General features: G+C 43.6%; 1 protein-coding gene across 1 annotated transcript in view; it reads left to right on the top strand.

Moving 5' to 3' along the window:
- Window positions 1-15,582, top strand: part of DNAJB6 (DnaJ heat shock protein family (Hsp40) member B6) — a 116,915-nt gene that overhangs the window by 21,394 nt on the left and 79,939 nt on the right. The gene's annotated exons all lie outside the window — the stretch shown is intronic.

The following is a 15,582-nucleotide window of genomic DNA, read 5'->3' on the forward strand; positions in this document are numbered from 1 at the left end:
TTCCACGGTCAACTGTTGTATTATAACAAAGTGGAAGCAACTGGGATCAACAGCAACTCAGCCAGGAAGCTGTAGGCCACGTAAAATGACAGTCGGATGAGTGCATGCTAAAGCGCACAGAAGTCACTGACTGTTTGCAGAGTCAATAGCTAAGGACCTCCAAACTTCGTGTGGCCTTCAGATTAACACAACAGTGCTAATAGGTGGCCATAGGTGTACAAAATCAAGCTCCTAGGCATGCAGACTATTTTTACAAACATTTGTGAAAGAATGGGCCGCTCTCAGAAGCTCAGTGAATTCAAGCCTGATACCATGATAGGTTGCCACCTGTGCAATAAGTCCATCCGTCAAATTTCCTTGCTACTAAATATTCCATGATCAACACAGAAGCAACTGGGAACAGCAACTGAGCGCATGAAGTGGTAGGCCACGTAAACTGACAGAGCGGGGTCAGCGCATGCTAAAGTGCACAGTGCGCAGAAGTCGCCAACTGTCTGCAGAGTCAATAGCTAAAGACCTCCAAACTTTGTGTGGCCTTCAGATTAGCACAACAGTGTGTAGAGAGCTTCATGGAATGGGTTTCCATGGCTGAGCAGCTGCATCCAAGCCTTACATCACCAAGTGCAATGCAAAGTATCCGATGCAGTGGTGTAAAGCACGCCGCCAACTATACTCTAGAGCAGTGGAGACGTGTTCTCTGGAGTGACAAATCACACTTCTGTCTGGTAATCCGATGAACGTGTCTGGGTTTGGCGGTTGCCCGGAGAACAGTACTTGTCTGACTGCATTGTGCCAAGTGTAAAGTTTGGTAGATGGGGATTATGGTGTGCGGTTACTTTTTCAGAGGTTGGGCTTGGCCCCTTAGTTCCAGTGAAGGGAAATCTTAAGGGGTCAACATACCAAGACATTTTGGACAATTTCGTGCTCCCACAGGATGTTCGATTCATATCTCCCGACTCCCGGCAGTTTTTTTTTTCTTTTTGTTTGTTTTTTTCCTTTTCCTACCCTTTTTAGCTTTGCTACGGGCAAGCAGCAGGCTCACCTGTCAGGTGGAAGCATTCTGGCGCCAGCGCTGCCGCCGACTGCTTCCACACAGTTCAAGCCTCTTCCGCCCCCCCCCCCCCCCCGTGAGGCCTCCTGGCCTCCGCTTGCCTATCTGCAGGCTCGGGACCGACTCACCGTCGTGGGCTAGAGGACATGCCCACTCCCCTCCCCTTCTTGTCCTGACCCGGAAGTGATGTTATGATGTCACCTCCGGGTCCCTGTTGAGATTCCTGGCCATGGAAGCCGGGAAAGAATGTAATGCGGTGCGACACGCACCACATTACTTTCAGTGGAGCACAGGGGAGACTTGCAGGGTCTTTTAGACCCTGAATGCCTCAAAGAGAACTTGTCACCAAAAAATAATCACATAGGGGACTTTGTCCCCTTTGTGTTGTAAGAAAAGTTTTTTTTTTTTGTTTTTTTATTTAATTGTAAAAAATTAGTTAAACTCACGCAAATGCCATCCCCCACCCATAAAAAATCGAGGCCACCCACCCCCACATACACGCACGTACAAATGTAAAAGCACACGCTGGGGCGCCTACGCATGAAAACGTCGATTGCGATACACGTTGCATTGCCACGCACGCCAGAATGAGAGCACTAATTCTAGCACCAGAGCTCCTCCAGAACGCTAAACTGATGACCTGTAAGGATCTTTAAAAGTGTCGACCCAGAGAAAATATAGGGTACTTAAGTTTGTCGCCATTTCACCAGCATGCACAAATTTTAAGGTTTAACAAGTTGAATATCTATATATTTGGTGCAACCTCATCTTTTATATCTTACAAAAAGAGGGTAATTTATTGCTTTTTTTTTTTTTTTTTTTTTGTTTTTGGTTTTTTTTTTTTTTTTTTTACTGAAATTTTGTGGTAATATGCTACATAGAAAATTGGAACTACAACTATTTTATTCTCTAGGGTCTCTGATTTCAGAAAATGTTTGGGTTTTTTTTGTAATCTTCAAGCCTAAAATTATTTTAAGTGTGCAAAAATGACTCTGGCAGGGAAAGGGATAAAGGATAAGCCTGACATTCCCCTTTTCCTGACGAGCACCTAATCGGTGCCCATTACACTTCAAGGTCTCTCCCCTCCCTGCTAGTCCCCAGGTGCAGTGCTGAAGGAGGAGATAAACGTTTCATACTTTGAACATTGTGCGTTTTTTTTTTTTTTTTGGAATAAAAAATTTCCACACCCCCGTCCCAAGTTTGTGGAAACAGTTTGGGGATGGCCCCTTCCTGTTCCAACATGACTGTGCACCAGTGCATAAAGCAAGGTCCCTAAAGACATGGATGAGCGAGTTTGTGGTGGAGGAACTTGACTAGCGTGCAGAGTCCTGACCTCAACTCAATAGAACATCTTTGGGATGAATTGGTGCCTGACCCCCCAAATGTGACTCTGAAAGAATGGTCAAACATTCCTATAGATGTACTCTGAAACCCAGTGGACAGCCTTCCCAGAAGAGTTGAAGTTGTTACAGCTGGAAAGGGTGGGCCAACTTGATATACTGAACCTTGTGCGCGAAGACTGGGATGCCATTAAAGTTCATGTGCGTATAAAGGCAGATGTCTTTAATACTTTTGGCAATTTTTGTGTGTCTATTTTCTCGCACTGCTAAAAAAAAAAAAAAAAAAATTAAAGAAACACATTGTAAATGCATCAGATCTCAGTGGGGAAAAATATCATCCTATACTGATATGGACTGGGTAATGTGCTAGGAACATAAAGATGCTTTTGATGGAAGTGAAAATTATCAACCTACAGAGGACTGAATTCAAAGATGCCCTTAAAATAAACGTGAAAACATTATGCAGCAGGCTAGTTCATTTTGCTGAAATTTCAGTGAAGCAACCCAGAATGGTACTCAGTAGTTTGTATGGCCCCCACGTGATTGTATGCATGCCTGACAACAATGGGGCAAGCTCCTAATGAGACAACAGATGGTGTCCTGGGGTATTTTCTCCCAGATCTGGACCAGGGCATCACTGAGCTCCTGGACAGTCTGAGATGCAACCTGGTATCGTCGGATGGACCGAAGCATGATATCCCAGAGGTGTTCTATTGGATTTGGGTCAGGCGAGCATTGGGGGCCATTGGCCAATGGTATCAATTCTTTTACCCTCCAGGAACTGCTTCCACACTCCTGCCACTTGAGGCCGGGCATTGTCGCGCACTAGGAGGAGCCCAGGACCCACTGCAGCAGCGTAGGGTCTGACAATGGGTCCAAGGATTTCATTCTGCTACCTAATGGAAGTCAGGGTGCCATTGTTTAGCCTGTAGAGGTCTGTGCGTCCCTCCCATGGATATGCCTCCCCAGACCATCACTGATCCACGACCAAAATGGTCATGCTGAATGATGTTGAAGGCAGCAGAACGTTCTCCGTGGCTTCTCAAGTTGTCACGTGCTCAGGGTGAACCTGCTCTCATCTTTGAAAAGCGCAGGGCGCCAGTGGCGGACTTGCCAATTCTAGTGTTCAAATGCCAGTTGAGCTTTATTGTGTCAGGCAATGAGCACAGGGCCCACTAGAGGATGTTGGGCCCTCAGGTCACCTTCATGAAGTCTGTTTTCTGATTTGTTTGGTCAGAGACATTCACACCAGTGGCCTGATTGAGGTAATTTTGTAGGGCCCTGGCAGTGCTCATCCTGTTCCTCCTTGCACAAAGGAGCAGATACTGATCCTGCTGATGAATTAAGGACCTTCTATGGCCCTGTCCAGCTCTCCTAGAGTAACTGCCTGTCTCCTGGAATCTCCTTCATGCTCTTGAGACTGCTGGGAGAAACAGCAAACCTTCTGGCAATGGCACGTATTGGGTGCAGGTATCTCATCATACTACCAGTAGTGACACTGACCCTAGCCAAATGCAAAACTAGTGCAAAACAGTCAGAAAAGATGAGTAGGGAAAAAAATGTCAGTGGCCTCCACCTGTACAATCTTTCCTGTATGGGGGGGGGGGGTCTCATTGTTGCCCATCTATTGCACCTGTTGTTAATTTCATCAACACCAAAGCAGCTGAAACTGATTAACAACCCCCTCTGTTACTTGACTGAGCAGATCAATTTCCCAGGAGTTTCATTGACTTGATGCTATACCCTGATTTAAAAAAAAAAGTTCCTTTAATTTGCTCTACATAGATACTCACTATTGCCAAAAGCATTGGGACGCCTGCTTTTACACGCACATGAACTTTAATGGCATCCAGTCTTAGTCCGTAGGGTTCAATATTGAGTTGCCCCATCCTTTGCAGCTATAACAGTTTCAACTTTTCAGGGAAGGCTGTCCACAAGGTTTAGGAGTGCGTCTATGGGAATGTTTGACAATTCTATCAGAAGTGCTTTTTGTGAGGTCAGGCACTGATGTCGGATAGCTATTGACTCTGCAGACAGTTAGCAACTTCTGCGCGCTTCGGCATGCACTAAGCCCCCCTCCCCCGTCATTTTTTGTTGCCTACCATTGCATGGCTGAGTTGCTGCCATTCCCAGTTGCTTCCACTTTGCTATAATACCGCTAACAGTTGACCGTGGAATATTTAGTAGCAAGGAAATTTCATGTATGGACTTATTCCACACGTGGCAACCTATCACGGTACCACGCTTGAATTCACTGAGCTCCTGAGAGTAACCCATTCTTTCACAAATGTTTGTAGAAACAGTCTGCATGCCTAGGCGCTTGATTTTATATATCTGTGGCCATGAAGGTAATTGGAACACCTGAATCCAATGATTTGGAGGGGTGTCCCAATACTTTTGGCAATATAGTGTGTTTTTCTAGTAATTTAGTCTGGATTTCAGCGTAAACGTTTTAAATATGTACAGCCTGGAGCAGAGGGTGTTTCTAGAGAGTTTGTATTTGCATGCAGACCACTCTAGGTAACTCCCATGCATGATGCATCAAAAAAATTAACTGAAATCACAGCACACAAAAGTGCACAGAGGGTATAGAATAGCCAAACCTTCGAAGAGGAAGGGCCTCTAAGCCTGAACCTCCAAGGGGGTGCAAGTCTTCTGACAGAGGCAAAGTACTCCATTGTCTACCTTGGCTGCAGCCAGGTTGATCCCACTCCTTGGGGACCAGCCAAAGCTGGTCCACCAATTACTTGGTAAGGGGCTGTCCTGATGAGACCCTCCTGCATGGGCAAAGGCATAAGACCCAAAAGCCAGTGAACCTCCTCAACATCAGGGCAGGTCCCTGATGACCTGCACCCTCCATCTCTGTGTGGAAAACCTCAACACTCATGCAGTACAAGTGCTCATGAATAAATGGTGATAAACGCCAACAAAAAAGGTGCTATGTGTGATACATGGTGGGCATTTTGCTGGTATAAAAATTGCCCTGGCTGGCCAAAAGGCCTGACCAAGAGACAAGTAAAATATGAAGTGATGTAACCTAGTGCTAGTGAAAACATCATGGTGTGGTACATCCCATAGTCTTTTCTGACACCCCTGGGAAACAACACCCAGGGGGTACATCACCAGAACCTCCTTGCGCTGAGGCGGAATGGGTTGGATGATGCTGGGTATCCTACAGCCAGTAAATGAGGCGTGCTCTATCTATATTGCTGCTGTTTCTAATGCATACTGTGAGTAACTTGGTGAGCCGTGAAATCCGAGTAAGTAAATTCAATACAGAAGTAAAGCATCTACGGTTGTGCAAGATGGAAGATAAGACTTCAGTTGAGCTTTTGTTAAACACAAGTTTGTTGCCATTCTTAGATGTTTGTCGTCTGCAGCTGACAGTGGAATTTTCACATGAGGTGCTGCAAGCATACATGACGTCATGTACAGTCAGGTCCATAAATATTGGGACATCAACACAATTCTAACATTTTTGGCTCTATATACCACCACAATGGATTTGAAATGAAACAAACAAGATGTGCTTTAACTGCAGACTGTCCGCTTTAATTTGAGGGTATTAACATCCAAATCAGGTGAACGGTGTAGGAATTACAACAGTTTGCATATGTGCCTCCCACTTGTTAAGGGACCAAAAGTAATGGGACAGAATAATAATCATAAATCAAACTTTCACTTTTTAATACTTGGTTGCAAATCCTTTGCAGTCAATTACAGTCTAAAGTCTGGAACACATAGACATCACCAGACGCTGGGTTTCATCCCTGGTGATGCTCTGCCAGGCCTCTACTGCAACTGTCTTCAGTTCCTGCTTGTTCTTGGGGCATTTTCCCTTCAGTTTTGTCTTCAGCAAGTGAAATGCATGCTCAATCGGATTCAGGTCAGGTGAATGACTTGGCCATTGCATAACATTCCACATCTTTCCCTTAAACTCTTTGGTTGCTTTTGCAGTCTGCTTCTGTCATTGTCCATCTGCACTGTGAAGCGGCGTCCAATGAGTTCTGAAGCATTTGGCTGAATATGAGCAGATAATATTGCCCAAAACACTTCAGAATTCATCCTGTTGCTTTTGTCAGCAGTCACATCATCAATAAATACAAGAGAACCAGTTCCATTGGCAGCCATACATGCCCACGCCATGACACTACCACCACCATGCTTCATTGATGAGGTGGTATGCTTGGGATCATGAGCAGTTCCTTTCCTTCTCCATACTCTTCTCTTCCCATCACTCTGGTACAAGTTGATCTCGGTCTCATCTGTCCATAGGATGTTGTTCCAGAACTGTGAAGGCTTTTTTTAGATGTCGTTTGGCAAACTCTAATCTGGCCTTCCTGTTTATGAGGCTCACCAATGGTTTACATCTTGTGGTGAACCCTCTGTATTCACTCTGGTGAAGTCTTCTCTTGATTGTTGACTTTGACACACATACACCTACCTCCTGGAGAGTGTTCTTGATCTGGCCAACTGTTGTGAAGGGTGTTTTCTTCACCAGGGAAAGAATTCTTTGGTCATCCACCACAGTTGTTTTCCATGGTCTTCCGGGTCTTTTGGTGTTGCTGAGCTCACTGGTGCGTTCCTTCTTTTTAAGAATGTTCCAAACAGTTGTTTTGGCCACGCCTAATGTTTTTGCTATCTCTCTGATGGGTTTGTTTTGTTTTTTCAGCCTAATGATGGCTTGCTTCACTGATAGTGACAGCTCTTTGGATCTCATCTTGAGAGTTGACAGCAACAGATTCCAAATGCAAATAGCACACTTGAAATGAACTCTGGACCTTTTATCTGCTCATTGTAATTGGGATAATGAGGGAATAACACACACCTGGCCATTAAACAGCTGAGAAGCCAATTGTCCCATTACTTTTGGTCCCTTAACAAGTGGGAGGCACATATGCAAACTGTTGTAATTCCTACACCGTTCACCTGATTTGGATGTAAATACCCTCAAATTAAAGCTGACAGTCTGCAGTTAAAGCACATCTTGTTAGTTTCATTTCAAATCCATTGTGGTGGTGTATAGATTCAAAAATGTTAGAATTGTGTCGATGTCCCAATATTTATGGACCTGACTGTATGCTTGCAGCACCTTATTACTGTGAACTAAACAAGAACATTTCAAGCATGAATGAGAACAAAACGATAGTAAATGTTATAGCTTGCTTAAAGTGACGCTGAAGCTTGCTTGTTTTTTTTTTTTTAACAAACATCTATACTTACTGTGCAGTGGTTTTGCACAGAGCAGCCCAGATGCTCTTCTTTTCGGATCCCCACTGGTGCTCCTGGCTCCTCCCCCCTCAAGCAGGGAAAGATGCTCACCCTGGGGGCACCGCTGCATGCTTGTCCCCGAGTCGCTGCTCTATGCATCCATAAGACACACAGAGTCACGGCTCATCCCCGTCCCACTGCTCTCATCACTGGCTGTGATTGACAGTCAATGGGCTCCCACAGCAGGTTCAGCCAGTGAGGAGAGCAAGACCCGGTACAGCCAAGGCTCCCGTGCACATCGCTGAATTGAGAGGGCTCTGGCGAGCTGTGGTGGTAGCAGGACACAGAAGGATCCTCTTCTTCTCTGGTCCCCCGCTGGCGCTCCTGGCTCCTACCCCTTGATCAATGCCCCCAATAGCAATCCACTTGCTCTGAGGGCACTGGTGTGTGCTCGATCCTTAGCCTCGCTCTATGCATCCATAAGACACACAAAACAATGGCTCGGCCCTGTTCTCTCCTTTTGGCTCACTGGCTGTGGTTGCTATCCCACACCAAACCTGAGGATGCGCTTTGCTGTATCTGCACACCCTAAAACGCAGCATATTTCACCCTTTTTGTATTTTTGTATTTTTTTGTTCTAGTAGAAGTTTAGTGGTATTCATGGCAATTCTGTACACAAGTATGAATGAACAGCTTGCCTTGCTTGTATCTTTTTTCTAAAGACTGCCCTAATGTGTGTGCAGTCAAAAAAAAAAAAACAAATTTCTTGGCACACTCTGATGACATTAGGTGGAGTGGCTAATGTAATTTTCGTACTCATTTCAACCATGGCGTCAGGAAAAAATAAAAGCTGGCTATAGCTTTTAGGAGACCTTATGTTCATGCTTATAACTACTTTTTTCTATTAAAATATAATTAAAACCTCCTGCGCTTCAGATGAATAAAAAACTAAGCAGCCAGCACCCTCTTTAAACCAAAAGTGTATAAGTGAAAATTAAAAAAATGGTGCAGCGCTAAACAGATGCCATTTATATAAATGAACATAAGCCTAAACTGATACATAAAATTATATATATATAACACAAATAAACATGCATGCAAGGATGAACCCCCTGCCAGTCCCCTATGGGGAAAAAACGTGACCATATATCTATGATGGTTTGTACATATAATCATGCAAAGGGATAACACACTGCAGCAAGTGATAAAGTGAATAAATACAGTCCACTTCAAACAAAACTGTGATTCTTTATAAAACGTGAGAGTGCCACTGGTGCCACAATCCTATAATGGTCTGAGTGCCTCCTCACCTCCCCGCACTGACCGCAAGGGCCAATACGCCTTTGTAACATATAGGGTATAACCCTCAGATGTCAACCGGTCTCCGGTCCACAGTAGATTCCACCTCAAATGCTGTATTCCAAAACCACCTCCAGCCGCTGTTAATGGTGGTAGTATACCACCAGATGATGCTCAGAGACACAAACAAAAACTTCCCATAGCGTGATACTGTAATTTTATTGTAAAATATAGATACAAACAATGCCCACTCACATTTCTGCAATGGATTTAAAACATGTAGCAAGTCCTCATGTTGTCCTAGTACTGCGGGTGTACCTGGAGTCCCAATATGAATACTTCCGGTACGCGGTGACGTCACTTCCGACGTACGCGCCATATTGGGACTCCAGGTACACCCGCAGTACTAGGACAACATGAGGACTTGCTACAGGTTTTAAATCCATTGCAGAAATGTGAGTGGGCATTGTTTGTATCTATATTTTACAATAAAATTACAGTATCACGCTATGGGAAGTTTTTGTTTGTGTCTCTGAGCATCATCTGGTGGTTTAATTTTTACTTTTTTCTATTGCCTCCTTGTGCCATGCTGTTTTTTGTTTACTGTACCTGTTGAACCTAGCACAATGTGTTTTTGCCTTTACTGCTTTTATGATATTCCAACTATTTATTAAAATCAATCCCTGTGGAGTTGTGTTTTCTTGAGGCACCCTACATCTATCTTGGCTGGCTCCCCATCACTGATGAGAAAGTAGTTAACATTGATTTTATGTTGTGTTTTTTTTTTTTTTTTTTTTTTTTTATAGCATCCGATTTGGCTTCATCACACACATGTGCTTTTATAGTACTGAAAACAGTGTTTAAAGTGGTAGTAAACTCTTTGTATACTTTTACCTACAGTAAGCTTATAATAAAGCCTACCTGTAAGTAAAATGAATATCTCCTAAAACGTGCACCATTTAGAAGATGTTAGCGCTTTTTGGCAGCCAGCACATGTGCTCTGAAGGAACGGCATACCTGTGCCATTCCTTCAGAGTACTGTGCCGTGGCCCAGGACTGCCGCGTGGATGCGTGGAAGTGACGTTATCACGGCTCGGCCAGTCGGTCAGTTTACTACTGCTTTAAAGAGGAGCTCCAGCTAATATAAAGACACTTACCTGTCCAGAGATCCAGCGATGTTCTCACCCGAGCTGATTCCCAAATCTGCTTCAGGTGCAGGGGCCGGCATCTTGGGTAAGGGAAACTGGCAGTGAAGCCTTTCGTCTTCGCAGGCGGTTTCCTCCACGTGCAGGCCACACTCTTTGTGAATGGTTCTGCAGTCTTCTGGGACCTGTGATGTTTCTCAGATGGGTCTGGGGGGGAGGGCCTTTGGGGGATAGGATGAGGGGCCAGACGTCACTGTGATGATCTGACCGGAAGTGGGAGCAGGCACTTGTCAAAACCAAATGCTGTTAGTAAATTTAATGCCCTGGGGTGGGGAAGTTCTGCCAATGGTATTATACCAAAATACTTTTTCATTTTTTTAAATACTGTATTCAATTTAATTGCGATTAAATGTGGTTGTTAGATCATTCAGGTTGCAATATTTTATAATATGCTTGCATTTAAATTCTGCTTTTTCTGTCTTCTGAAACTTGAGTCTGGCTTTTAGAAATCTGTCTAAACACGAGCTGCAGCTTTGAGTATCTGAAGCACCATGGACTACAAAAATAGCTGTGTGGGTGTGTTGGAACTGTTGGAATTTTCATAACATGACCTTCAACTTTCCACATATCGCTTAGAAAGTGCACTTGATGCACAGCAATATAATTCGCTCTTGGACCCTTACTTACCTTCACATCAGTCACTTTTTATTTCTCCTTTTTCGTTTGTTGCAGACTAGTGAAAATGCTTGTGTCATAGTGGACTTGGCCTAATCTGACATTAAACACCAAGGTTAAATCATTCTTCAGAGCTTTCCTGGCTTGGTTATCTGGTTAGTTGATAAAGCATTTTCCTTTTGAAGGTGGCTTTTGACCAGAGTGCTGGAGTTGCGTGTCCAGTTTAGATCTTTCTCTTAAGCCGGCCATAAACTAGTCCTTTTCTTTCATTCAACCTGATGGTTGCACAAAGGAAAATGAATTGATTCCCCCATCCACAGACTCAATGTGGATGGGGGAATCCCTCCTGCTGAGCTATTGTATTCTGATTCAAATCGATCTATAGCAATAGACAGACTTGTGTGCAACAAGCCTACGCAAATTCATCTGGGCGCTGCTGAACCAGCTCAATTTTGATACATAGAATCTTAAGCTGGTTTCACAACATGCCCATCGTATTTAGCTCATCCTGATGCGCATTTAATGCAGGAGTTGACATGCATTGACATTCCTTCTTTAAAGACTAGGTTCACATGCCCTTCAATTGCTGCCCTGGGGAATTTCCTTTCATTTGCTGCCCTGATTACTATTGATAGTTGGATATATATTACATTAGGATGTAGACAGCAATGAAAATTTTTTTTTTTTTTTTTTTCCTCTCTAGTAGAGTGGGGAAGGGTTAGCATTCCTTAAGGAAACTGTAACAAGACAAAAGGGTAAGAAATGTAACAATTTAAAGTAAGAAAAAAATATCTAGAATTCTACTTTATTTGCAAACACTGTAAATTAGAGCTAAAGGCAAATTCACCCTCTTTTTGTCTTGTATATTAACGCCGAGAGCGACCATAAGTCACATTTTGAATTGTCAACTGGGGAAATCTTCCAATGGAGACACTAGTTTTGGTGACTTGAGTGACAACCAGGGATTTACTTTTGTTGGATTTCCTCTTGCTTCTGTTTTGGCTGTGGAACAGGAAGTAAAAGTATAAAGGCAAGACTGTGTGTGTGGTCTTTGGCCACAAGTGCACTCCTTTTTGACCCAGGAGAAGTATAACCAAAAACGTTTTGGCCATACTTACTTTTTTTTTTTTTTAATATAAAGGAAACCTTTCATGAGCAAAATAAGGTAACTACCATTGCTGAACTGCACAAAATTTTAATTGCTTGGATATTATGTAGACTGTCTTCGGCCCTTTTCAGACACGGTGACCTGTCAGTGGATCCGCCTGCTCAACGGGGATCTCTCGGCTGATCCCCACTGAGCAGGCGGATGGCAGGTCTATCTCTGCTGTTGCAGAGTGGACACACTGCCCGCTGTCTTTGGGGCAGTCGGATGGAAATTCAATGCCTGTCCGTTTCCATCTGACTGCAATCCGATCCACCAGGCAGATGGGGAACGGATCCCCATCTGTTTGTTTTTGGAATACAGGATCAAATTGGATGCTGGCGTGTGCCAGCAGACATTTATCTGCTGACACCCGCCGGTCCATAGAGGTCTGTGGATGGTCTGATTGGGTCCGCCTGAAAAACTGACAGGAGAACCCGATCGGACCGTCAATGTTTTGGAGTCCGAAATGAGTCGCATGACCTTGTCTTCATACCTGTTCTGGTCAGTGATTCACAGAATACTGAATCAAATGGTAAGCACTGGAGACAGTCAAGCAGCATTCACAGAAGACCACCTCAGCAGTGATGCCAAACATTTGAAGTTATCCTAAACAGAAAACCTTGGGGTGTAATGAGCATGTTTTCCAGTGGAACAGTCACAACACATTTGCTGTATTTACATATATACTATATTGCCAAAAGTATTGGGACACCCCTCCAAATCATTGGATTCAGGTGTTCCAATCACCTCCATGGCCACAGGTGTTTAAAATCATGTGTATAAAAATGGCCACTGCCTCAGTCTATAACTGGCCTTCACAGCAAGGAGCACATGGAAGGGCACGCATGTCAAACATCAAAACAGAAAAATTCCCAGCTGAATTTGCCAGCCAGCTTGCAAACAAACCAAATTAACCTGTCTAAACAGTATGCGTTAAAAACGGGTTTAGTTAGCACACATTTGCAAATACATGCGTAAGCTACAGAGCCTTGTCACGGCAAAATCAAGCACCTAGGCATGCAGACTGCCTCTACAAACATTTATGAAAGAATGGGTCTCTCTCAGGAGCTCAGTGAATTCAAGCGTGGTACCGTGATAGGTTGCCACCTGTACAATTTGTGAAATTTTCTTGCTACTAAATATTCCACGGTCAGCTCTTTAGTGGTATTATAACAAAGTGAAAAGAAACTGGGTAACAGCAACTCAGCCACGAAGTGGTAGGCCGCATAAAATGACAAAGTGGGGTCCGCGCATGCTGAGGTGCACAGAAGTTGCCAACTGTCTGCAGAGTCATTAGCTAAAGACCTCCAAACTTAGTGTGGCCTTCAGATTAGCACAACAGTGTGTAGAGAGCTTTGTGGAATGGGTTTCCATGGCCGAGCAGCTGCATCCAGGCCTTACACCACCAAGTGCAATGCAAAGCGTCAGATGCAGTGGTGTAAAGCACGCCGCCACTGGACACTAGAGCAGTGGAGACGTGTTCTCTGGAGTGACAAATCACACTTCTCTGTCTGGCAATCCAATGGACATGTCTGGGTTTTGGTGGTTGCCAGGAGAACGGTACTTGTCTGACTTCATTGTGCCAAGTGTAAAGTTTTTGGTGGAGGGGGGATTATGATGTGGGTTTGTTTTTTAGGGGTTGGGCTTGGCTCCTTAGTTCCAGTGAAGGGAGATCTTAAGATGTCAGCATACCAAGACATTTTGAACAATTTCATGCACCCAACTTTGTGAGAACAGTTTGGGGATGGCCCCTCCTGTTCTAAAATACTGTGCACAAAGCAAGGTCCATTAAGACATGGATGAGTGTTTGGGGTTGAGGACCTTGACTGACTGAGCTGCAGAGTCCTGACTTCAACCCGATAGAACACCTTTGGGATGGATTAGGGGTGACTGTGAGCCAGGCCTTCTCGTCCGACATCAGTGCCTGACCTCACAAATGCGCTTCTGGAAGAATGGTCAAACATTCCCATAGACACACTTCTAAACCTTGTGGACAGCCTTCCCAGAAGAGTTGAAGCTGTTATAGCTGCAAAGGGTAGGCCAACTCAATATTGAACCCTACGGGCTAAGACTGCCATTAATGTGCGTGTAAAGGCAGGCGTCCCAATACGTTTGTCAATATAGTGTATGATGTAAAGCTGGCTAATAGGACTTGTGCAGTGACCTGAAAAAATAACTCGCTGACTGGAGCTATCCATAGTGCTGAAACAGTTTTTTCTGTTTTTTGTAGACCGTTTTTATTACTAGAAGGGCTTATTTTTTTTAATTGCATGAATTTTTGCATTTTTTTTTTTCCCTGTTTGAAAAGGCTAACATCCCAAGTGACCTAAAATTGGAGCAGTGGTGTGTTTTTTTTTTTTTTTTTTTTTTTTTTTTTTTTACTATTGTACTGCAGTGTGCAGAAGTGTGGTGTGCGTGCGGTCCAGGTGCATCGGAAAGGTGCACTGATGTGTCATTCACATTGAATGGCAGTGCACACAAGCGTGCATTCTCGCAACACTGTGGTATAAATTGGCACTTAGTGGTCATTCCAGGTGTCTGTTATACAGCTGGCCATAGGTGACTTTTTTTTTTTTTTTTTTTGTCAGCCAGTTGGCTTATTGAAAGAACAGATTTCACCATCCCCATTATGTTTTGACAGGAGGACTTCTCCAATACCCCTGTTTGACAGAAGTCGATCAGATATGGCCATCATGGATCGAAACTCAGCCTGTCCCTGCTGAACCGGCTGAATTTTGATCCATCTATGGCCAGCTTAAGTGTGCACCAAAGCATCAATATAAATTGGGTTCCACATTTGTGTATAAAAGTTGTGATTATCTGGCTCCTTTCATTTTACCCAAGGAGTGTGTTCTAATTTCTCTGTAAATAGTTGCATTTTGAATAACACATGGCTGGTAGTGGACTTTAAACCACACTGTCAACCATGTGTGCATGTTTAGCTGAATTTCCATCTGTTAGCATTCCCATCCCTGGTACACATGATCAGAAAATCTGATGATAAAAATCATTTTCGGCGTGATCTTACGATAATCTGATCATTTGTACACAGCTTTCAACAGCCAATCCCAACACTTCATGCGACTATCTGAAGGGTCAAGAACAAAGATTTTTCTTGTATGACAACAGATAAAATGATTTTCATTTTCTTCAGTACAATATTCATCCAAAAAATATCGAGAGACTAAGACCAGGCATGCTCAGAAATGAGTACAGTACAACACATTACATCACTTCTAAAGTTGTATTCTGTCATATGAGTGGTTTTGTAACTTTAGTAACCACTTCATTTTCAATATGAGACTAACATGCAAAAAGAAAATGGACGATCATTCATTTGTCCGATATTCACATTGAGTGTACAGGGCATAAGTTATTGTGTGCTCTCATAGATTAGAGCTGCTTAACCCCTCCCCCCACCCTCCAATACAATTCAGGTCCCAGTACACACGATTGAGTAAAATGTAATCTACAATGTTTAGAAAATCACTATTTGTTTCTGTAACATGCAACAAACAGAAATCCCACTGAGCTGTTCTTGTTACCTTTTTTCTAAAAAATATTTGAAGCAATAAAAGTAGTAGTACTAGTAATCTGTGGCTTTGATCCGATGCCTGAAGTTGTGTTAATGCTTGTTGGCTTTGTCCCTGGTATATTTGTATCTGTCCAGATCTGTACTCATCACATGCACCAAGTCAAAGTATGACCTAATTA

Source organism: Staurois parvus, unplaced genomic scaffold (genome assembly GCF_062004578.1).
Source record: "Staurois parvus isolate SC_StPar_1 unplaced genomic scaffold, SC_StPar_1.0 ptg000005l, whole genome shotgun sequence".
NCBI classification, from domain to species: domain Eukaryota; kingdom Metazoa; phylum Chordata; class Amphibia; order Anura; family Ranidae; genus Staurois; species Staurois parvus.